Raw genomic sequence first — 26,030 nt, 5'->3', positions numbered from 1 at the left:
AATTCCTTCTATTCTTGGAGACCTAAGTCTTCGCTCTTCAGGCCATCAACAGATTGGCTGAGGCTCACCCACATTATGGAGGTTGATCTGTACTCAAAGTCCGCTGATTGTAAACATTAATCACAGCTACAAAATACGTTCATGGCATCATTTAGACTAGTGTTTGACCAAACAACTGGTTCTCATAGTCTAGCCAGGTTGACACACAGAATTTACACCCTCTCTCTGAAGGTGCAGTGCTCAGTGCTAGGAGCAGAGAAACCAGGTTCAGTCTCTGTCCTCAAGGGTTGGGGTCTTCTAAGTCTGGATTCTCTGTCATGAGTCCCAGAACCCTTCAATGTAGAAAAAGTCCATTACTGATAACTTGTGCTGATGTGGTGCCTGCACAGCTGTTAGAATTTTGACCTAGGCTGTGTTTTCCTGCTTCTGTCTTCCTCCTCTTCTCCATGTCTCAGCTTCATTCTCTTGATCCTTGCACTCAGCACACTATTGGCCAGCCAAGCTCAGTACAGTATATTAGCTCAATGGTCACTAACCTTTCCTTCTAACTATACTGTAGGCACCTCAAAGACATTGTGAGTTGGCATCCAGGTAAGGGGATGGATGAAGTCGGGGTTGGTGGCATAATTGGGATGCATTGTATAGCCTCTGGTTCTAGGAGGAGTTGCCCAAAATTAAAAACAATAAAAAGCTTTGTTAGCCTTAAAGGCTTATGATAGCCTCGTAAAACATCACAGTAGGACTCAGGAGATCTGAACTGTCTTTCTGGTCAAATCAGTGCCCCCTCTCTGGCCCTTAGTCTTCTCACAAGTAAAATGAAAAGTCCAGATGAAGTGTTCCCTTAGCTAGTGGTTTGAGTTGACTTCCGTGCTGAAGACCGTGAATGGTCACTAATACTGGGTTGACCAAAAGATTGGTTTGTATTTTTCCATAAGATGTTAGGGAAAACCTGAATGAAATTTTTGGCCAAGCCAATATTAAAAGACTCACAAAGACTTTGTTTTTGAAACATTTGAGAAGCTTAGAGCTTGAAAGACATCATTGTACCTAAGATATGTAGGAAGGTGTGTGTAGTCGCTCAGTCATGTCTGACTCTTTGCAATCCCATATTCCTCGAAAAGGGGAAATGATGCATGCTTCCCCTCGTCCCATTGTGCTGACCTTAGCACCTGGTGTGGGGAAGATGCATGTTACTGTTAGCAGAAACTGACTGAAGGAGGAACCTAGGAATTGAAGAGTTTCTTTTAGTTCTAATGTTTTATATGGATGTATTATTATGTCCATTAGGTAGTGTGTATATATCTCCCACTCCAGTATTTGAATAAAGATATGTTCCTTTTCCACTTGGTCTAAGATGAATGATCACATGTTTATATCATCTCAAGTAATTTGAGGAACAGGGGAAGCTATAACAATAAAGGTAAGTAAAATAATAAAGAAAAACAGATAACCATAGGTAGGGAAGACCTACATAGGGATTAGTCATGAGCATAAAAGAAGCTGCAGCTTTTCAAAGTCTGTGGAGTAAGCACAGCTCCTGTGGAAACCCGTCCTCTTTTAACATGAAGTTTCATTATTTGGCCAACACGTGTGCCCTTTACAGCCTCCAGGGTTGGTGGAAGGTCTGCCATAAGCTGACAGTTTTATATTCAGATCGTGATTCTGTAAGTGCAATTTGACAAATGCCACACATTTAATTTAATTCTTAAATTGTTTCTAAACCAGTAGCTCTAGATGTAGCAAGCTAATGATCAATATCATAGGATAGGCTTTATTTTTTAAAGGACCAAGTCTTTAAAATTTGTGTTTTATTGGGCAATTTTGAAGTGTTGAGTGATGAGTCTTCTCAAAGTTAAGCTCTTTTGAATCAGGGGAGGTTTTGCAGTCAGCAGCCCCTCCTCATCAGCACCTCTAAACTTGTCACCAGCCACTCTTTCATTTGGATTGCTCTCCTTTGGGGCTTTCCTGGTGGCTTGGATGGTACTTTCCCCCAAAAATATTGTACACACAAAACTGTAATGATGTAGCTCTAAATGTTTTTGGTTCCAACACGAGTTGTTTTTTTTTTTTAAGACTTTCTTTGAATATAATATCATTAAAGTTGCTTCCACCTTTTAAAGGCAATGTAGCCATATTGCCAGCATTATTTTCCTTTTTAAACTTGCATCGATATACCTCTTATATTGCCTGTGCAGATCAAATTTCATTTTCTGATCATAAAAGGTTGAGTTTTAACTGATTTTTACATTTTTCCCTTTAGGTATAGGTCTACATTTTATAGGACAGTAATGATCAGAAGGAAATAAGACTAGATTGTTCAAAATCAATGGACTTAATCTCCATTGTTCTTTACATTTCGTTTTGCTTACACATCAATAGGATTTATAATGCCAAAATAATATTCACAGTTGCTTTCAATATAAGAGAAATGACTGCTGCTGAAAGCAGACTGCAGGGCACCCAACATCCAGATGGGAACTAAAATTTCTGTCATGTGTCTAATTTCCTCTATACGATGACGATCCTCTTTATATTTGGAGATTATCAACATTTTAAAATCATATTCAGAAAAATAGAGGCACCTCAGAACAGAGTTACAAAAACTGCCCAGGATGTCTTCAATTTTGTTTGTACTCAGCTGAGAACAAAATACAAGTGAACAAAGGAAACCACTAATCACTTGCAAAATGTTGAATCTCTGGTTAGGAACTCCATTTGCTCCACTGTTCTCGCCCTTCCCATGTTAATCAGATGACCTGCCCCTGGTAGGGTACAAGGCTTTTGAGCAACCTCCTTGCAACTAGGAGGGACCTAGGGCTTCCCAAGTGGCTCAGCAGTAAAGAATCTGCCTGCCAATGCAGGAGACCCAGGTTCCATCCCTGGGTCAAGAAGATCCTCTGGAAAAGGAAATGGCAACCCACTTCAGTATTCTTGCCTGGGAAATGCCATAGACAGAGAAGTCTGGTGGGCTATAGTCCACGGGGTCACAAGAGTCGGACATAACTGAGTGACTGACCATGCAGGCACAGGAGGGACCTACCACTCTTCACTGAATTTGTCCTAATAATTCGCTTCCTGTGCAGGCTTTGCTTATCCACAGGGATGAGCTACTCCAAAGAAGGGAAGGCTAACTTGTAACTCTCAGCCCAGCAGCCTGGTCCGGTCTTTAGCTGTGAATTCGGACCTCTAGGCATTGAGTGGCAAGATTGATGTGTCTGTCATCAGTTGAACGTGCTGGACATTTCTGAAACCAATGTGACTTGTGGAATTGTTATTTTGTCAGTGATAGATACACTTAGTGCTGGTGACTTTTGACCGGCTCCTCCCCTGTAAAAGGTCAAAGGAGCAAAAGGAAACTTCAAAGCAGAGGAGTATGGTCAGCCTTTGCAGGCAGAAAGAACATGTCCCATCATCAGCTTCATTATCAGTCACATCTTGCCTCGTGCTAATCGGAAGACACTTTATTTAGTGATCAAGTACTGCATGTCCTTTACGCCTCTGGACTGGACATCAAAGTCTTCAGATTCTCTCATTTCTCTAGTTTTATTAATAAGCTGCAAAAAAAAAAAAAAATCATGCTTTCTTTCCACTGTTGGAAAAATACCTTTGTTCCTAAAGATAGAGGATCCTTCAGCCATTCTGACTTCGAAGGAGAAGGTAAAATGCATTAGTTCAATTTAAGCACAAAAGCCAGTTATCAGCGATGACCTGTTTCAGTAGGGCAGATAGTAGGGATTAATGACAGACTCAGGGGAGCCAATGACCCACAGTAAAACCAAAGGGCCATTAACCCCCATCAGTCATTTAATTCCTGGGGAAGACTCATTCAGAGGTAATTATTGCTGTTATAACACCCCCCCAAAAAAATCAGAGGTGCATGGGTTCTGTGAATAAGCCCTGATCATTTTCTTTTATATTGTTAGCGCAAGACAAAAGTAAATGGATTTTTAAAATGAGAGTTTCCCTCTTTAATTTGGAAGGAAATACTCTTCCAGAAAATTTGGTTGTCCCAAGATAAGCCTCAAAGCTTGGCTACTCCCTTGCCTCTTCTCGGTTCAGTTCCTAATCCCAGACATCATGGACCACAGAGACATTGACTCCAGGTTGTGTTGTTTTCAAATGCCATCTCTGTACTTTTTACTTTGGATGGGATGTTTGGGTTCAGCATAGGGCTGAGGAGTATCAATTCAGCCACGCCTTCTGCTTTCCAGCTTACTTGCAAGTCTCTTCCTCCTACTGGAGTGGATTAAGGCCTCTTCTTCACTCCATCCTGCTTTCTCTCTTTTGCTCAATGATATTAAGTGAGCATCCACACTCACTGAAGGTGCTGTAATCTGTGGGGTGAGGCTGATGATAAAAACGCATTATAAAGGAAAAGGAAGTTAAGTGCTAGGATTTCTGAGGAGGAGGGGTTTATTCATTTTGTAGGATGGCTATAACAAATTGCCACAAACTTGGTGTCTTAAATAAGGGATCTGTGTCTCTTTCACAGTTGTGGAAGCCAGAAGTCCAACATAAGGTGTTGCTAGGGCCCACATCTCATGAAGACTCTAGGACAGAATCATTTCCTGTTTCTTCCTGCTTCTTGTGGCCCCAGGTGTTCCTTGACCTGCATCCACATCAGTCTGATCTCTCCCTCTGTCTTCACATGGCCCTCTTCTCAGTGACTCCAATCTCCCTCTGATTAGAACACCATTTGAACAGTATTGAAGTATACAGTTTACTGGCATCAAGTGTCTTCACATGTACTTGGACACAGGGCCCAGGAATTCCAGGATGTTTTTGCTGACAGCCTTAACTGATGCCATCTATACTGAAATGCCCTTATTTCCAAATAAGTTCCTGTTCACAGGTTCTGAGGGGCCAGATCTTTCAGAGGTCTCCGTTCAACACACTCCAAGGAGCAAATGCTAGGCATGGACATCAGAGAAGACTGAATGGAAGAGGTGTCCTTATTTAGGCATATAGAAGAAAGGTATTTCCAGGTGGGAGTTCATGAAGACAGAGACAGGACAGTGGAGGGACTGGGGCAGGGTTGGATGGAGAAGGACTGGATGAAGATCAAGTTTCCTGGGAGCAGGATAGAGAGACTGGAGGAAGACAGACTGGGTCCGTGTCATCACCACTGGCCTGGAAAAGACTGAATGCTGTCGAATCAGGCAGGAGAGTGTGCCAGTACTTGGAAGAGAAAGGTAACAAAAACTTGAATGAGAACAGTAACCCTAGGACTGATGGAGAGGTTTGGCTTCTGAAGGTGAAATGGCCTGGAAACATGTACATGTCCTAGAGGGAGGAGGGGGTGGCCTGGGAAAGAGCAAAGGCGGGGAGAGAGGCAGAGATAAGGCTTGGGTGACTGTGAAATCGATGAAAGGAATGAACAGCACAGGAAGAGGACCAAGCAGGGGCAGAAAGGTAGACAATAGGAACATGGAGTCATTGGAAGGTCAGGCAGAGAGGACTCTCAGCCAGATGAGATGTGGGGGCTTGAGTTCAGGAGGGCAGGAATCTTTTATGTGGACTCCTCCTCCGAACCTTGAGATTGGCCCAGGTGGGAAAGTGTGGGACTGGAGAGAGAGAGCAGGTACAGAGACAGGCTTGGGGACTTTGTCACTTATGGGATGGGAGGAGCAGGCGCTGTCAGGATGCAGAGCTGTTGGTCTCCACTTTCCAGAAGCCAGGCATGAGGGTGCCAGGAAAGTGGGGGAGGACAGAGGTTTGGAAATAGACAGTGGTGATGGCTGCCCGACCTTGTGAATATATTCAAGGCCAGTGAATTTTATGCTTGAACATGGGTAAAATGGTAAATTTTCTACATAAGTTATAGTTTTTATATATATCTCTACAATTTGAAAAATTTGATCATGTAATATACTCCCCCTCCAAAGTGGAACTGCTCAACAGTGTCACATACTGTGGATTAGTCTGAGGGAATGAGAATTGGGAAGAAGAAGAAGAGAAAGCAAACTACTTTGATAGTATTTGCCAGGATATTTGCCAGGTCTGAGAACCAGAATTAGAAAGGTCATTTAGTTGCCCCCAATTGTCCTACTTTTTTGGTCATTTGTGAAACATACTTGCATAGTGGGTTGCCTCCTCTGTTGCATAGCTTGCCTTGGCACAGAGTACAAAAGTCCCTAGGGCTGTGGATTCATGGCCTCTTTAGAGCCAGAGGGGTAACGTTCATGTTTAAAGTGCAGAGCAAGAGAAGGTAGCTGGGAGACAGGACTTTGGACCAGCATCCCAAGGCTTCTAGATAATGAGATGCTAATTGCCATAAAGATAGAGCAGCAGTTTCTTCAAGACTTTGCCACCTTCTCTGGATTGATGTAACAGCTGCACTGTAGTGGAAAACTCAGTTCTGCCTTGGCAGATGAACTGTGGTGGTCTCCAGCAGGCACTTCTTGGTATGCTAAGATACCAGTTGTACTTGAACTTCTTTTTGATGTGTTAGTTGGCATCACCCATAGGAACTAGCATTTACAACATATATAAATGTACTTTTAAAATTACTATCATATTTCTATTCAGTTCAGTTCGGTTAAGTTGCTCAGTCGTGTCTGACTCTTTGCGACCCCATGAACCACAGCAAGTCAGGCCTCACTGTGCATCACCAACTCCTGAAGTCCACCCAAAACAATGGCCATCGAGTCGGTGATGCCATCCAACCATCTCATCCTCTGTTGTCCACTTCTCCTCCTGCCCTCAATCTTTCCCAGCATCAGGGTCTTTTCCAATGAGTCAGCTCTTTGCATCAGGTGGCCAAAGTACTGGAGATTCAGCTTCAACATCAGTCCTTCCAATGAACACCCAGGACTGATCTCCTTTAGGATGGACTGGTTGGATCTCCTTGCAGTCCAAGGGACTCTCAAGAGTCTTCTCCAACACCACAGTTCAAAAGCATCAATTCTCCAGTGCTCAACTTTCTTCACAGTCCAACTCTCACATCCATACATGACGACTGGAAAAGCCATAGCCTTGAATAGATGGACCTTTATTGGCAAAGTAATGTCTCTGCTTTTTAACTTGCTGCCTAGGTTGGTCATAACTTTCCTTCCAAGGAATAAGCGTCTATTAATTTCATGGCTGCAGTCACCATCTGCAGTGATTTTGGAGCCCAAGAAAATAAAGTCAGCCACCATTTCCACTGTTTCCCCATCTATTTGCCATGAAGTGATGGGACCAGATGCCATGATCTTAGTTTTCTGAATGTTGAGCTTTAACTCAACCTTTTCACTCTCCTCTTTCACTTTCATCAAGAGGCTTTTTAGTTCTCCTTCACTTTCTGCCAGAAGGGTGGTGTCATCTGCTTATCTGAGGTTATTGATATTTTACCCGGCAATCTTCATTCCAGCTTGTGCTTCCTCCAGTCCAGCGTTTCTCATGAGGTACTCTGCATATAAGTTAAATAAGCAGGGTAACAATATACAGCCTTGCCGTACTCCTTTTCCTATTTGGAACTAGTCTCTTTTTCCATGTCCAGTTCTAACTGTTGCTTCCTGACCTACAAACAGGTTTCTCAAGAGGTAGGTCAGGTGGTTTGGTATTCCTATCTCATTCAGAATTTTCCACAGTTTCTTGTGATCCACACAGTCAAAGGCTTTGGCATAGTCAGTAAAGCAGAAATAGATGTTTTTCTGGAACTCTCTTGCTTTTTCGATGATCCATCAGATGTTGGCAATTTGATCTCTGGTTCCTCTGCCTTTTCTAAAATCAGTTTGAACAGCTCAAAGTTCATGGTTCATGTATTGCTGAAGCCTGGCTTGGAGAATTTTGAGTATTACTTTACTAGTGTGTGAGATGAGTGCAATTGTGCGGTAGTTTCAGCATTCTTTGGGATTGGAATGAAAACTGACCTTTTCCAGTCCTGTGGCCACTGCTGAGTTTTCCAAATTTGCTGGCATATTGAGTGCAGCACTTTCACAGCATCATCTTTTAGGATTTGAAATGACTCAACTGGAATTCCATCACCTCCACTAGCTTTGCTAATTCTAAACATATTGAAATAAAATATGCATTTCACAAAATATATCCTGTTTTAAAACATTTTCCAAGATCTATAGAAACCTCATAAAAATATCAATTGTCCTCATGTGATTTACAAGAGTATGGTGAAAGTTTGTATGTGGTGGGGGAGGGGAATTACAGGGTTAAGAGGTGATGACCTTTTTGGGTCTCAGTTTATTCTTATCTGTAAATGAGGGAATAGGACCAATTGACCTCTGAGAGTACTTTCAACTGTAAATATTATGTGCTCCTTATATTGTGAATAGAGGCAGCCACAGATATGCCTCAGAGTTTGAGATAAAGCTTTATAGGCTTTCAAGTGGCAAATTGTTATTTTAATGAATCAAAACTTTAAAAAGTCAAATATTTGATGAATTGCACCATTAATCTGTTCCTATAAGTCAATTGAAGTAAATTGTTTATTAAGTTAATTTCCAGCTGGTAATACGTAAATGTGTAATTTAATTAAAATCCCATTATGTATTTTCTTAAGAGCAAAGGCACACTGATACATAGTTCACTGAGTGAAGCATAGCTAATGCTGAGGCTTCAGCTCAGTTGCCAGAATGGTGGTCCCTTACCAATTTCTCTGCAGAGCAGAGCTGAGCCAGGCACCTCCAAGAATTGTGAGAAAGTAGCTTTTTAATTAATCTGGGTTCCATCTCACACTGACCAAGGAGTATGGCTCACACTGTCCTCAGAGAATCTGAAAAGGAGAATTGCAGAAGCCAGGAGCCTTCCTAAGACTCTTAGGTTCTTGCCTTCTTATTGGATTCAGACCCTCCCAACCTAGCAGTCCTGCCACCTGTGCTGGAGCTCCAGTGTCACCTCTGTCCCCTCTCCCCTGCCCTTCAGAGATGGAAATGCAGAGCCCCCCACGTCTTGTCTTTTTTAAGGCAAAGCATCTCCAGCTATTTCAACCAGCGTCTACAGACCAGCGTTGTGAGTCACATCTGCATCTTTGGAGCTAAGCCCACCCTGAGAATGTGCTAGTGCTCCCTGGAAGTGCTCCCTGTGGGGAGTCAGGGCAACAGATTCAACTGACTTCCTGAGGGGCCTTCATGTGAGCCTGGACAGCTTTCTGATGAGGGGGCAGATTGCCTACAAAACACCCGCAGTGAGGGTTTTTGTTCCTCACTGGGCTTCTAAATGCCCTGGGGAGTGGAGGGCTTGCTTTGGTTTTGATTTTCTGGATAAGCGTGGGGACCAGTGGTTGGGGATATAAACAGCATTTGTGCTTCCTGTGTAATTAGAGGGCTTTTGGAGAAATATTTCTCTTTGTTGTCCTCAGAGATGGCCGTCCCTCATTCTTGCAGGTGGAAACACTGGAGGCCACCTGGGTGCTGACTCTGATGATGGATGTTGCCAAGATGGGGGACAGCTGCCCCCCACCACTCCATCCCCCTCCTCAATCTGCTCTAGGTCAAGGTTACAAAGTTTCCCTGGGCACCTCCTTTTGCTTGCGGGACCCCATTCCTGAGGAGCCTTGCAGACAGTGACCTCTCCTGCCCCTTCTGGAACCTTCCTGTCCCTAGCCAGACTGCCCCCTTGTTTCTTTTCACTCAAGTTTCTGGGCAGAAAGAAAAGAAAACCTTCTGGCAAAGTCCGGATAGATTCATCCTCACTAACATTCCTGGGCCCTTCCTCCCTGCTACTGGGCAAGTCTCTGGTTCAGCCTGAGGTTGTCTTCATAGCTGTCCTTCCAGAGCTCCCCTCTCCCCGTGAACTGAGGTCCCCCTCTCTTCCTGCAGCCCTGAGCAGATGAACTCATCTTCTCTTGCTCTCAGGAGATCAGAGCTGTTTGGTCATCGAGCATGAGTTTCTTAATCTTTCTTCCTCTCTACCAGACACAGTACCTTGCACTGCTGCCAAGTAGCTGTGGCTCTCTGGCTTCCTTCTCACTTTCCACCTCAGGACAAGGATCCTGCCACCTTTTCCAACTGACTCCTCTGTCTCACAATGCTGGGTTTGGGTTTCCCCTTTTATTAGGGTTCAGGCTTCTAGAGAATTTGATTAGTTTGAAGACTGACCACCCTAGAAGCTCAATGCTGAATGAAGAAACCCTTCTCCAGCTAAGAATGTGTAGTGAAATTATATCAATAGACTGTTTCTGTTTTTACCCATGAAGAAAGGAGAAAACAGATTCCTACTTTTGCATAAGGTTGCTTTAAGGAAGTTTTCATAGAGGAATAACACATGTGACTGTCAAGCGCGTGCGCACACACACACACACACACACACACACACACAAGAACACAAGACAAGGACAAGACAAAGGCTGATTGACCTGGTTGGAAAAAAGTACAAGACCCCTCAGATTGAGCTGCTTCCATCCTTCCATAGACAGTGGGATGAAGGATAAACCAAAGAGGCCAGGACTTGACCTCTGCACCCCACACACTTAAACGGAAACAGAGCGAACTATGGGATACCCCTTGGCTGAAGAGTTCCTTCTCGATACAGCTAGGGGATTTTTCACTCCACAGAGCCATTCAAAGGGGGCTGGGGAGTGGATTGGCCAGAACCCAAGAACTGATGAAAAACTGCCTCCTGACAGTCTTCTGGAGGAGACAGGAGGTGAGTGGGACAGGCATCAGGGCAGCTCCTCATAGGCCTCAAGCCCTCTCATATTTTCAGAGGATTCCAAGGCTTCTGCTAACAGTCACATCAACTGTGGGTCACGGCGTTGCTTACGTGCAAGGTCACCAGCTCGCCGTGGCAGCGCCATATCCCTACAACAGGAAAGGAGCAGATAAGGCATATATAGATAACAATGTTGTGTCTTTAATGTCTGTTTAAAAGCCTGCCTCTGTGAGCCGTTGATTGTGTTGAAATGAGGCTATCATTTTGGGTTTCCGCACACTAGGAGCCCAGTAGTGACAGACCCCAAACTAATTTCTATCTAACTTAAATGCTAACTTAATAATCATATAAATACCTTCATGTTTAATGCTTAAGCAGAATGTCATTAAAATGTCTTTGACGTTAAGCCAAATTTTGAAGTGAATTGGAACTGGCTTGCATTTCTTAAATTGGTCTTTCTTTGGAAATAATGAAAAAGTGTTAGAGTCTTGGCCGAATTCCAGTGACTGTGACTCAACTTGTTAAAGTTAAATTTTAATATTTACACATTACATAGTATAATATTTATACTAGGAAACAGATTGGGAGTGTAGAATTCAAAATAGGATACACTTTGACTTGGAATTACAGTATGGTAGTCATTACACCCAGAGGATGGGGGGTTATCTAATACTGAGACTGGGGCAGCTTGAGCAATGGACTGTGATATATAAAATAAACACTGCTAAGCACACAGTTCTAGCTCATACTTGTGTGTTGGGTTTTGTGGTCGTGTGTGCTTTGTATTCTGGTTGATTTCTCTCTATTTTTTTTCCTTTTTTTTTTTTTAGGTTGGGGTATAGTTGATTTACAATATTGTGTTACTTTCAGGTATACAACAAAGTGATCATGTATATGTAAAGCATGTGTTTGTGCTCAGTCACTTCAGTCATGTCTGATTCTTTGAAACCCCATGAACTGTAACCCATCAGGCTCCTCTGTCCATGGGATTCACCAAGCAAGAATACTGGAGTGGGTTGTTATACCCTCTTCCAAGGGATCCTCTAGATTCTGGGATCGATCCTGCATGTCCTGACCCTCCTGCATTGCAGGTGTATTCTTTATCCACCTGCAAATACACACACACACACACAAACATATATATACACACACATATATATGTATTCTTATTCAGATACTTCTCCCTTATAGGTTATTATAAGATATTGAGTATAGTTCCCTGTGCTATACAGTAGGTCCTTTTTGGTTATATATATAGTAGTATATATCTGTTAATCCCATACTCCTAATTTATCCCGTCCCCTACCCTTTTCCCCATTGGTAATCATAAGTTTGTTTTCTTTATCTTTGGGTCTGTTTCTGTTTTGTAAATAAGTTCATTTGTATGATTTTTTTAGATTCCACACATAAGTGATTGTTGTGTTTTTTTTTAATTTTTTATTTTTCAGTGGGTTTTGTCATACATTGATATGAATCAGCCATAGAGTTACACGTATTCCCCATCCCGGTCCCCCATCCCACCTCCCTCTCCACCCGATTCCTCTGGGTCTTCCCAGCCCACCAGGCCCGAGCACTTGACTCATGCTTCCCACCTGGGCTGGTGGTCTGTTTCACCACAGATAATATACATGCTGTTCTTTCGAAACATCCCACCCTCACCTTCTCCCACAGAGTTCAAAAGTCTGTTCTGTACTTCTGCGTCTCTTCTTCTGCCCTGCATATAGGGCCATCGTTACCATCTTTCTAAATTCCGTATATATGTGTTAGTATACTGTAATGTTCTTTATCTTTCTGGCTTACTTCACTCTGTATAATGGGCTCCAGTTTCATCCATCTCATTAGAACTGATTCAAATGAATTCTTTTTAACGGCTGAGTAATATTCCATGGTGTATATGTACCACAGCTTCCTTATGCATTCATCTGCTGATGGGCATCTAGGTTGCTTCCATGTCCTGGCTATTATAAACAGTGCTGCGATGAACATTGGGGTGCACGTGTCTCTTTCAGATCTGGATTCCTCAGTGTGTATGCCCAGAAGTGGTATTGCTGGGTCATATGGTAGTTATTTGTCTTTCTCTGCCTGACTTACTTCACTTAGTATAGTAATCTCTAGGTCCATCCATGTTGCTGCAAATGGCATTATTTCATATTTTTTATGGCTGAGTAGTATTCCACTTTATATATGTACTACATTCTTTATCCATTCATCTGTCGATGGACATTAAGGTTGCTTCATGTTTTGGCTATTGTAAACAGTACTGTGATGAACACAGGGATGCATATATCCTTTTGAACCATGATTTTCTCCAGATATACGCCCAGGAGTGGGATTGTAGGATCATATGGTAGCTCTGAGAGGGTAACAGGCAGGAAGGCCAGGGGTCTCCAAATGGAGGAAGTAGGCTCCAACTGTCAGACATTTCTTTTTTTTTTGGGGGGGGGGCTCCAGTGGCACAATCGGTTAGCGGCGGTACTTATATGTCAGACATTTTTTATCTCTCTCTTAAGTGGCAGGAAGAAACAAACTAGTGTTACATTTTTTCCCCTTCTTTATACAAATTTAAAAAGAGGTTTCTCTAAAAATTTTATGTTGCCATAATGACACCTGGCTCCACCTTAACCTAACTTTTCTCAAACCTTGAGCTAACCAATGCATTTCTCTTATGGAAATGTTTGTCTTAAGCTATGTTAATGTACTATGCATTTACCCCAGACTCTGTCTTCAAGTAGGTTCTGCCTAAAGGCTCAGAACAGATTTGACAAACCATTATGTTATACTCATACATTGTTCTCCTAATCTATGTTAAAGAAACTATATATTTGTATGGGAATCTGCCTTTCTTCAAGATTCATGTCAATTGTTTTATGGCCTGGGATGACTCACTTGGTGCCAAGATTATCTCAGAATGCATCTTGTGGGTGAGATGCCTGGTGCCATTCTCTGAGTTTTGAGACATTTCCTTTCTTTAATTAGCAGACTGCTAGTAGCTATAACATTCAGCTAAGGACTAGCAGGGGAGTATTCCGTCTGCCCCCTTCTGATGTCTATGTCAGAAGCTGTCTCTATCTCTTTTATACTTTAATAAAACTTTATTACACAAAAGCTCCAAGTGATCAAGCCTCATCTCTGGCCCAGGATTGAATTCTTCTCCTAGGGAGGCCAAGAATGCCGGTATCTTTCATGGTTCAGCAACAACCTTTCAGCTCTAGTTTGTTTCTTCAGGAACCTCCATACTGTTTTCCATAGAGGCTGTGTCAATTTACATTCCCACCAATAGTGTAGGAGGGATCCTTTTTCTCCACATCTTCTCTGACATTTATTTGTAGACTTTTTGATGCTGGCCGTTCTCACCTGTGTGAGGTGGTACCTCATAGTTTTGATTTCCATTTTCTCTAGTAATTAGCACTGTTGAGCAACTTTTCGTGTCTCTGTTGGTCATCTGTATGTCTGGTTTCAGTCTCATTGAGATACTTAGATGCATATACAACACCATCCACTAGTTTGGGTGGTAGTGGAGTCTATGAGGCCTTTGGTGAGCATGCCAGGAGCTAGGCTGGCTCAGGGCTGGTGCAAAAGAGATGAGCTTACAATCAGAGGAGGTAGGGGAAGTTACCAGAAGGTGAGTGCAATTAGAGAAGGAACCTGGAAATATCCAGTACAAATGCTGTGTTTTCCATGTGAGGACACTGAGGTCCAAAGGGATTAAATAATTAGATTGAGGTCACCAAGCTAGTGAGTGATATATCTCAGATGAGAACCCAGGTCTCCAGACTTCAATCAAGGTAGAAGCCCATGTGCACTTTCCTGAGGTCTATCAGTTTGCAAATGTAAAAATAAATGGCAGGGTCAAACACTCCTAGATTCCTTAGGAAGGATGTTGTAAAGGGCATTTTCAGAGTCAGTTGGAGGGTGTAGTGCAAGTGGATGATATATCTGTTCCTCTCAAAACCCTCAAAATCGGGGTTCCAGGGGTGCTGTGGGTTTCCCTGATAGCTCAGTTGGTTAAGAATCTGCCTGCAATGCAGGAGACCTGGGTTTGATTCCTGGGTTGGGAAGATCCCCTGGAGAAGGGATAGGCTACCCATTCCAGTATTCTGGCCTGGAGAAATCCATGGACTGTATAGTCCATGGGGTTGCAAAGAGTTGGGCATGACTGAGCAATTTTCAGTTTCACTTTCAGGGGTGCTGTAAAAAGTCCCAGCAAGTGCTAGGGGGTGTGGTCTCCAACCTTTGGGTGCAGGGTCAGGAGGGGCAGGGTTCTCACCCAGCCACAGGCACGTGCACATGGATCTCTGGCCAACCTATGAGGTCATGAGCACCCTGAGTATGAATTTGCCATTGTTAGAAGAGGATTTGGGGAACTGACTTCTGTGGACTTGTCCCTTCAGAGAGGCCCTCCTATAAATTGGCCTTGTCCCTCAGATGTGGGTGTCTATGCACACCCACACTCAGGCTGGATATCAGAGTGATGCAGCTGATCTTCCATCGTGTTAGTGTGTTAGTCGCTCAGTTGTGTCTGACTCTTTGTGACCCCATGGACTATAGTTCACCAGGCTTCTCTGTTCATGGGATTTCCCAGGCAAGAATACTGGAGTGGGGTGCCATTCTCCAGGGAATCTTCCCAACCCTGGGATCAAACCTGGGTTCCCTGCATTGAAGGCAGATTCTTTACTAGAGTTGTACCAATCCTGACATTGAGCCAGGTCAGTGGCCTCAGGCTGTGCATACTATATGGCATGGAGAAACCAGTCACCAAGGTGACATTCAGGGCCCTGCTTGGCCAGAGAGTCCACACCTCTCTTATTTACTAACTCTCTCTGCCTTGTGCCAAACCATGGGCTTTCCTGGGCAGCTTCCAAGTTCCTCCTCTCCAGAAGGAATCCCACACAGTCTGGAATATGTCAGCCTTTTCACATGCAGTGGGTTCCTTGCAGACACTGAGTCCTGTTTAGTGATTCATGAACATTTTACAGGAAACTTCCCAAACCCATTTGATATGGCTGGCCTCCTCTTTAGAAACCACAGGAGAAAGGGCATGCTCATTTCACTTCCTCTTCCACCTCCCATTTCTCTGCCAAAGCAGTGAGCTGAGAGCACAGGATAAGGGTCAGGAAGCCCAAAGCGTGGTACAGTGAGGAGAGCTCTCAATGAAAAGTCAGGAGGCCAGGGCTCCCGTCCAAGTCCAGGCTCTGACCAGGTGGATGGCATTGGGCAACCCGCTTGCCCTCTTTGTACTTGATTTTCCCTGTAATAGAAAATGACGGCTTTGATCTTCATCCCCTCTAAAGACCCTTTGATTGAAGGTTGTTTTCATGCTCAATTTTCTCCTGTTTTCACGTTCCTGGTTGAACCACAATAAAGTGTTTTGCAGGTGTGTGGTGCCTTTCAGGATAATTTCACTCCTGTGGGAAGATGTATTGTCATGTCTGTTGTTGTAATGTCACAGAACCCTCTTATTAATCAATAAAATTGATGGGTTAATGTGTAGGGTTTTATAAATGCATAACCACAGATTTCATCCTGCTGGAATATGTAAACATGATGAACCCATCTTGGATTGTTGTACTCAGCTACCACGTAAGAGGGCAAGTGTGCCCCCACTTATCTTGAGCAATTGAGCATCTAGTTATTTGAAGTAATTTCAATGTCTTGTGTCAGTCTTTTAAGCTGCTTGCATATGAATAGGAAACATAGTTTCAGGTCACTTTCAGATGGTTATTTCTATTTAGTTTTACTGAGTAATAACACCTTACATCTCTATACAAGCGGGACCTTTCCCTCTTATGTCCCTCTCTCCAAGATCTAGTGTCTCTTCTCTTAGTGATGCAAGGATGATGCTGAATACCATGGAGAAAGCCATTTACCTTCACAGGCATAGTCACATATGTTCTCTTATTCAAGGGTCACAGCAGTTCCCAGAGACACTTACTGGTGAGCAAAGTTGCACCTTGGAGAGCTGAAATAGCAGCTGTGGATGAACAGGGGCCTCACCCACTGGGTGCTCTTCACATGTGAGATACTTTTCAGAAGAGACATTAGAAAGCTTTAATGAATCATTCTTATGCGTTCATTCAACTCTGCTAAGAATATCTCAGCCCTACTATTTGTCATGTAATAGTCTTAGGCAACAGGAGGATAAGAGTGATTCAAGTGTTGTACCTGTGGTAGGCAGAAGAATATCCCGCTTCAAAGGTCCATGTCCTAAAGCCCCAAACCTGTGAAAGTGTTAATCACTCAGTGGTGTCTGACTTCACAACCCCAAGGACTATAACCCACCAAGCTCCTCTGTCCATAGAATTTCCCAGGCAAGGATACTGGAATGGGTTGCCTTTCCTCCTCCCAGTGGATCTTCCCGACCCAGGGATAGAACCTAGATCTCCTGCATTACAGGCAGATTCTTTACTGTCTGAGCCACCAGGAAAGCACTGAAGCCCCAAAACCCCCAAACCTGGGAATATGTTACTTAAAAGAGGGACTTCGCAGGTGTGATTAAGTAAAGGGTCTTGAGCTGGGGAGATGTTCCTGGATGTTCTTATAATCACAAGAGTCTGCATAAGAGGGTGGCAGAAGGGAGGGTCAGAGTCAGAAGAGATGTGATGCTGAAAGCAGAGGTGAGAGAGAGATTTGAAGATGCTTTGCTACTGCTCTTGAAGATGCTAGAAGGGGCCATGAGCCAAGGATTGAAGGCAACCCTTAGAAGCTAGAAAAGACAAGAAAACAGACTTTCCCTCAGGACCTTTAGAAGGAACAAGCCCTGCTGATACCTTTATTTTTAGCTTAGTGAAGTTAGTTAGTGAAGTCGCTCAGTCATGTCATACTCTTTGCGACCCCATGGACTGTAGCCTACCAGGCTTCTCAGTCCATGGAATTTTCCAGGCAAGAGTACTGGAGTGGGTTGCCATTTCCTTCTCCAACTTTTGGCTTAGGGAGATCCATTTCAGACATCAGAGCTGCAGAACTATAAGAAGATACATTTGTATTGTTAGAAGCTATCATGTTTGTGTTGAACTGTTACTGCTCCCATAGGAAATGGACACAGTGCCTGTCTCAAGGAACTCACCTTCTGTTTGGCAGTGGACAGTTTCCTGAGGTGGGAGAGGAGCTTCAGAGTGCTAGGAGTTGAGACGAGCGACTCCATACCCAGCCTGGATGGAAGGTACAGTGTTAGGTGCGGGTTGCTCAAGGAGACAACATGGAAGATGAGTCACAAACATCTGGGCACAATTTTTCTGTGTCACTGTGCCCCAGGTAGAGCCACTGTAGAAGGAAATGAATAGCCTGAGGATTCCATTTGTCTGCTAGATGGGGGACAGAGCAGTAAAGAACCAAATGTACCTGAGAAATCTGTACCCTGGCCCCATCTTGGCAGAGTAATCCCACCTGTTTCCTTGGAGGCAAGTCCACCAGGTGGTCATCAATTATAGACCTATGTGAAATCTACAGACGTGCAATATATACGAGTGGCATATATATAACTCTCTAAAGGTCCATCTAGAGCAACACAGAATATAGATCAGCATCATATTCAACATCCATTAGCTTACGGACACATCGTGGAACTCGAAACAGCTGAAGCTTGAAGTTGATCATCTCCTTGCATTACGATGAATGGAAGCAATTATAGGCGGATTCAATGGCAGCGCCATCATTTATTGGAGTATAATTCCTCTAGCCAATCAGTGCTCTAAGTAACAATAAATTATATTAGCTTTCCAGTGCTACTTGAACATGTAAGGGGCTGTGGATCAATGGGTAGCTGATACTGGAAAAGCTTCACCATTCAGTTCTTGTTGAATCTGTAATTAACAAATGAAACTCAACTAATCATCGTAGATTGTTCATCTGACGACATTCTTGTTTTTGAGCACACTGTATGTGGGCCTGCACTATCCCCTGTCACGGTGCCCAGCAGCAAATGAATGCATCTCTCAGGGCGTTCGAATGGTGTGTTACTGTGATAAAACGCTTCATCCTTGCAGGCTGCTGATTCATCTGGCTTGAACAGTATGTGCTAATCAATGACTGTTTTATATTAAAAGGCACAGTTTAATTTTGCTACAGATTGGTTGGCAGTTTCCCAAGAAAATATCAGCAAACTGAGGAGTCTTGAAAGTAATGTGTGAAATAGATGTGAAACAGGTAGAAAGAAACTGCTGGTGGCTTCTGCTAATCAAAATTCTCCCCTGCTCCTCCAAGCACCTGGGGAAGAAAAGAAGCATAAAAGGCTTTACAATCGCACCAAGTTTCGACTTAAAGACACACTTATTGGTAGATTAAGTTCCACTCTATTATTTATTCTCTCTAGTTTCTCTACCCGAAAAATACCTTCATCTTGTAAAATGACATTTACATTAAGCCTGAAATAGTGCTTAGGCTCACTGGAAGTTTCAGAAAAGGGTGGGTGCTGAGACCCACTTGCTAGCACAGTGTTTGCAATGCTCATTACAAATATTAGGGACCACGATGTTCAGTAACTACTTAGCATAATTTTGTTTCACTCGTTTACTATGCACCAGTGATACTCAATTGAGTCTTAGCATTAATACACTCATAATATACAGTGCAGTGCCTCCATATGGCACATTGGGTAGAAGCATATTAAACATATTACACAAACAGAGCTCAACACCTCACATATTATTGATCAACAATGCACCAATTAGACAATACAGCAGTCATGAAAATAAACACTGGCATATGTGCCCAAGGTCTAAATGAAAATCAGATGGAGGGAACAAATGAAAATAGAGAAGGGGGATAACAGAACAGGATCACATAGGTTAGATTGTTGCAATGAACCCAAAGGCACAGGGTCTTCCATTGTCTGGAAACAGAGCACTGAAACCAACGTGGTCTATGTGGAGTGGGTTATTCAGTAGACCTAGAAAATCCCTCTTTTTAGGCCACTACTGCCCAGCAGAAATATGATGGGAGCCATAAACATAATTCACATTCGTTTAGTTTCAATTTTCTAATAGCCACATTTTTAAAACTTGAGAAGAAACAGGTGAAATTGCTTTCCATAACACTTGATTGAACTCACTGTATGCCAGATATCATTTCAACATGGAATCTGTTTAAAATTATTAATTCTAAACTTAATACTGTTTTCATACCAAGCCTGAAATTCAGTGTGTATTTTATACTTATAACACGTCTCAGTTCAGACTAGGCATGTTGTCCATGCTCAGCTTGGCTATGGGCTACCGGGTTCATGCAGTTTTCAATTTGCCGTTATAGTTCATCTCCTCCTCCCATACTGTGTGTTCTTCTGGATCAGTGGCTCTTGGAGGGCTGTGAGCAGCCCAGTGACTTGCTCAAGGTCATTCAAACTTTAAATGGCAGAATCACTCTCTGAGGTCTTTCCACTAGAGGCTCTCCTCCTTGCGTCCATCTGGTATGCGTCTCTCCATTTCATTGTTTTTCTACAAAGGCACATTTATGGATTATTAGTGCATTAATAATGATCCATCAAAAGCTATTTTCTCAAACCCTTAAAATAATGACTCTTTGCTCTAACACTTAGCAACTTTTCTCATGTTCCGGAAGAATAGAGTTAGCAAGCATTTTACAGTTAGAGCACAAAGTCTTATAGTAGGAAAAAAATAAACTGCTCCTGAATACAGACAGCTTGTCTTCCTTTCTGTTCCTGCCCTTCACTAGCTGAGCGACAGTGTGAACACTGGGCAGTCAGCCCTTCTGGAAGACACTGGATCTCAGTGTCTTCATCTGTGAAATGGAAGGTCAGAGTGCCCAGCTGGCCTATTTGCCAAGTTTGCTGTAAGTCTCATATCAGATCAGACTTGTGGCAGTGCTTTGTGAAGTGACAAGTACCATGCAAATGTGAAAGTCTGTTGCTTTTCAAGAGAGAAGCCAAATTTTTAAATCCTGGTATACACCAGATGCATGCATTTAGTTTTTTGTAGGGAGATCAATGATATATGAATCCACTCACCTACAAAAAAATTACACCACTACTGAGAAGATTAAGCCTTGCTCAACCAGCCCCCACTTTCTCCTCCTCCACCTTAGCACCCAGTGCCGGTCTGTCCTATGCAGGTATTCTGTCAAGGTGTGGACACTTGGGTGAAGGCCCAGCTCTAGATATGAAACAAGCCATCAGCACACGCATGCTTTTAAATCGGGTTGAGCTGGTAACCTCAGGTGAGCAGAGGGTCCTCACCTCCACAGCAGGGCACATCTATACTGATGCCAAGTGGAACCTGCCTACTGTGTACAGATGGGGATGTGCACACACACTGTGCTGAGACTCAAGCATGGATTATATACCGATGGGCGAATCCCCTGGATGAGACGCCGAGGACAGACCTGCCTCTCATATTGACTCAAGCATTTGTCACAAGATCTGGTAGAAAAATGAAAAACCAAAGCTTTCTTTCTTATATTAATAGGCAGCCATGTTGGCTATTAAACCTACAGTGGCAGTATTTGCTGTAGAGAATTTTCTCTTTATTCCATGAGGACAGTAGAGGGGAAGAAAAATCTGCCACTCACCGCTATCATGGCACCTTAAGTAATAATAAAGATAATGATGATCAGAATGATAGAAATAGGAACTGTTATTTGATCAACAATAAGAAGTCCTTTTGGGAGGGAGCTGGGAGGGGGGTTCAGGATGGGGAACACATGTAAATCCATGGCTGATTCATGTCAATGTATGGCAAAAACCATTACAATATTGTAAAGTAATTAGCCTCCAACTAATAAAAATAAATGGGGGAAAAAAAAAAGAAGTCCTTTTGGTTTCAACGTGAGATACTAAAATCTTAAATTGCAAGGTATTGTCCGTTTTCATTCACTGCTCCTCAGAGAGTCAATGCAAAGCGACAGAAGGATTTTAATAACAATAGCAAGCATACCTAGAATGAGCATCGTTAACCAAATTATTATCACAGATGTCATTAACATGTGTCGTGTTTGAAAAGATGAACGTGTTGTTTTAATTCGCTTTTGAAATATCCACAACAGGGTCTCCAAGCAGTTAAATAAAACAGAAACAGTTCATTAGAACAGAAGGAAACTATCCGGATGCATTGGTCACAACTTGCTTGCAAGCATTTCTGACAGCAGCCCTCTGTTGAAGGGGAAATTGCCCAAATTGCCAGTTATTATCATTTTTAATAAATAAGCCTTCTATCTCCTCCCGCCCTCCTTCTCTCCCTCCCTCTGGCTTCTCAGCAATTGTGTTCAACAAGCATATTTTCAGTGGGACCATTTCTATTACCGAGTGATTGAGCTCTGATTTACACATCAATTACCCACCTTCATGGAGATTTTCATGCTCCCCGAGCTGACATCAATGAAGCATAACTGCGTAAACGCTTTATTTCATACCAGTTTTGGATAACTGAGACTGATAACTAATCATATTGAGAGACAATGTGCTCGAATACAGGAAACAATAAACGCTTCCCTTGGAAATCTCATCTATTCTTTATGAGCTCACCATTCACATGCTTATCTCACTCATCCATTTCTCTCTGTGCTGCTCTTCCTCTCACTGGGTATCACAAGTGCAATTTGGGTTTGACCCTTGAATCCAAGCATTTGCAAAGACCAAACTCCTTTTCCAGATTCCTCAAACAGCAGAAAATCTTGCTGTCTTCCCACCTCTGTTGTAGGCCAGTTTTGCCAAACACGGCCAGTCAGAGGGACTGAACTTGGTTGCGTCTTTCATCTCTTGTTTAGTCACCCATCTTTGTACCATGGGACCTTCTTTAGTGTCACTTGGTTATTGTGTACTTGAACAAGCTGATGTTCAAGCTGGGGACTCTTCTACTGCTCAAGGCCTGGACCACAGCAGCCTGGTTTTGCCGCTCCACCCCAGGCCAACCTGAGAGTGAGCCCAGCGCACTTTGTTCCTATGGCTCCAATGTGTGTTACCCTGCAGAGTGATGATTTTAGAATGGACTTGCCTTCCCTCCTGGCCTGTGAATTTCCTGAAGACTCCTACTATTTCTTATATTTTTTCTGAGCACCAATCATGGTCTGTGGTGTGATGTAGGCATACAATAAATGTTTGTTGATTAAATAGACAAATTAATTAATAGCTTTGTCAACATTTGTCACCAAACTTGAGCAGAAAAAATGTTTATCTGTCATTTGTTCATTCATTCAGTCAAATAATATTTATTGAGAGCTGAACACTGAGCATGGCACGTTTCCAAATAAATGGGAAGCAGAAATGCATGATTCCTCTCCAGCGACAGTTTCATTTAGCACCCATGGTTCTCTTAGAGCAGGAAAAGGGAAAAGAAGGAAAGTCTAAGGAGAGTCGCGCTGGGATCGAAGCGAGAGGGGTGGGTGTCATGTCCATGGAGTAGGAAAAGTCTAAGGAAAGTCTAAGGAGAGTTGCGCTGGGATCGAAGTGAGAGGGGTGGGTGTCATGTTCATGGAGTAAAACAGATCATTTCTAAGGTCTTGATTATTCGTATTTACTGTGGTGAGGGCTGTGAATTGACTCAGTAATGCCATCCAGGGGTGCAAGGGTCTGCCAACACCTCCATAACTGAGTCTCATAAACTGGGAGGCTTAAACCACAGAGATTTTTCTCTCCTGGTTCTGGAAGCTCAAAGTCTGAATTCAAGGCTTGGGCAGGGTTGGTTCCCTCCAAGGGCTGAGAGGGAAAACGTGTCCCAGGCCTCTCTCCCAGCTTCCGGTGGTTTACTGGCCACCTAGCATGTTCCTTGGCTTGGAGAAGCATCATCCCATCTGTCTTCATCTTCCTATGTGGTTCTCTCTCTCTCTCTGTGTTCACGTTTCCTCTTTGTATAAGGACACCAGTCATGGTAAATGAGGGACCACTCTGCTCCAGTATGACATCTCATGTTTACTCGTTACATCTGCGTGATCCTATTTCCAAAGAAGGTCCCATTCGGAGGTCCTGGGGGTTGGGACTCCACTATACGAGCATTGAGGGAACACACTTCAACCCAAAATGGGGGGAGAGGTGGTAGCACCTTGTCTGGCACCTCATCGAGATAAGAGGGAGAAGTGTGACCCAGGAGCAAGTCCCAGTTAGGTCCATGGGACCAAGTGGGAAAGGAACGTGGAGTCATGAGGTGCAGAAGGCAGGAGAAGCAAACAGTGCCTGGTGTCTCTTTGCCATGGTCCCCATCTCATGCCCTGGCTGTGTGCTCAGGCTACTCGATGGGGTGGATGTGCCAGGGAGGGGCAGGGACCCAAAGAGGAAGCCTTTAGGGAGTGGAATTTGCCTGGGCCGAGTTTAGTGAGTACGCATGGATCAAAGGGTTTGGTGAGACATGAAAATGGAGTCCGCTTACGACTGTCAATTGTAAACTGCTTGTTAAGGGCATTAATTTCCTTAGTTTAAAAGTAATTAAGAATGCAGTTTCTGAGAAAATATTGCTTTAAATTAAGTAGTTATTGAACTCGTCTTGCTCATAGCTAACTGAAAATTAAACACCTTTTAAAAGTGTCATTTATGAGAAGTCAGGTTATATTAAGACTTTGACTTGGAAAAGAATTCCTGATATTTAATGGGGATGGAGAGGAAAGACTTCAGGCAGCTTTTTCCTAATTTGAAAAACAGAGTTGTTCTGTGTAGGTTGGCAGCAGAAGCAACAGGTACTGAGCAGGGGACGTGGCCCGTGGGATGGTGCCAGGATCCTTGGAGGCTGGACCAGGGATGATCAGGGGCAGTGGGCCAGGCCAGGCATCCTGCCTGCCACGAGGCAGAATTGAAACCACCAAGAATAATCAAAGCAGGACACCGCCTCCTCTTGCATGTATCCATGGAACCGTTTCTGATTAGGAAAAACGAAGGATCAAGATTTAGATCTTGCAGCTCTTTAAAGCTCAGCATTAGCATTGACTCTGATTCATTCAAAGAGAGAATTAGAAATGAGATAATTTCAAGTTGACACTAAGAAGCACAGGAAGAAGCACTGGATGAATAAAAAGAGGATAATGAAAATTCTTACTTCTGATTGTCATTTGGGAAACAGGGTAGATGCTGACAAAAGGGGCATTGAGAATAGTCTATCATTTTGATTTTTCTCTAGTTTTAATTTTTGAAGCAATTCAAAAAGAAACATATAAATAAATACACTTACTGTGTTCACTCTCAGAGTGTATATTCCTTGACTTGTATTATCCATTCCGGGCCCCTACTTGTCTTCAAGAAGTGTCTTTGAAAGCTTTTGAGTCATGCAATTATGCAGCTCTCTCGGCGTGGCCACAGTGAATGTAAGATGCTTGTAAGACATTGGTTTGTGTTACCAATGGGTCAGTGAGCCAGAAGGAGTGATGGTGAAGTCTCGTTTTTAATGGATGGATCAGAACTAGAGTTCTTTTTAAATGATTTTCTATGAAAATGGAAGTCAAACACCTAGGCTAAGAAAATATCACAAAAGCAGAAAAGGAATTCCGGCTGCATAGATATCTATGGTACAATGGCGTCCTCTTGTAGCATGGTCCCTGAGTGCAGAGGAGGAGGATGCTTGAAGGAAGATTCAAAGGAGATAAGTCACAACCTGGGCTGCTGGTGGAGGAGGGAAAGAATACTTGTTAGGGAGACAGATATCTCTCTCCAGCAGACAGGGATATTGTCCAAGGACAAAATAATTTAATTTCACTGGAAAGATTGCTTTTAAAGTGCATTTTAACAGACTTCTAGAAAGTTATTGATATGTTGAGTACAACTGCAGTCAGACCTTTGGGTTGCCAGAGTCATGGTCATTCTATATAAAGAAAAAAGTGGCATTTCCATTAAAATGGAATCCACTCAAAAATGAAATTTTTGTGCACTCTTGCAATATTGTTGCCAATCATTACTCTTCTGAGTATCTACCATGCTCCAAGAGCCCCCTCCAAGCTGAGATTTTCTGTTCAGATCATCTGAAGCAGGGAGTTGAGATTTTTGATGACCTACCTTGATCAACTATTCTGTGCTGTCCTGTGTGTGTGCTAGTTGCTTCAGTCATATCCAGCTCTTTGCAACACCATGGACTATAGCCTGCCAGGCTTCTCTGTTCATGGAATTTCCCAGGCAAGAATATGGAGTGGGTTGCCATTTCCTTCCCCAGGGGATCTTCCTGACCTGTGCCTGATCGAACCTGTGTCTTTTGCACTGGCAGGCAGATTCTTTTCCACTGCGCCACCTGGGACGCCTTTTTACTATTCCTAGATATATTCAATTATCTTCACACCTTGAGTTGGTATATGTTAGAGGTATTGCACTATTTGGGGAGTTTGGTAGGCTAGTCAAAATAATTTTGCCCTAAGCTGAAAGTCAAATACTTTTTAAAAGTGTCTTCCTCACACTATCTGTATTTAGCATTGCTTATTTATATATAAGAAGATTTGCTGTACTCACCTGTAGCATGCTGGCAGTGACTTGGAAGTCATGGACCTTTTCCTTAAGGAGTAGAGTGTCTAATGGGACACATAGAGAACCC

General features: G+C 43.1%; 1 protein-coding gene across 1 annotated transcript in view; it reads left to right on the top strand.

The window, feature by feature from the left end:
* Positions 1-26,030, top strand: part of AFF2 (ALF transcription elongation factor 2) — a 526,427-nt gene that overhangs the window by 135,448 nt on the left and 364,949 nt on the right. The window lies entirely within an intron of this gene.

Source organism: Muntiacus reevesi, chromosome X (assembly GCF_963930625.1).
Source record: "Muntiacus reevesi chromosome X, mMunRee1.1, whole genome shotgun sequence".
In the NCBI taxonomy this organism is placed as follows: domain Eukaryota; kingdom Metazoa; phylum Chordata; class Mammalia; order Artiodactyla; family Cervidae; genus Muntiacus; species Muntiacus reevesi.
This window is presented reverse-complemented; position numbering and strand designations above follow the sequence as displayed.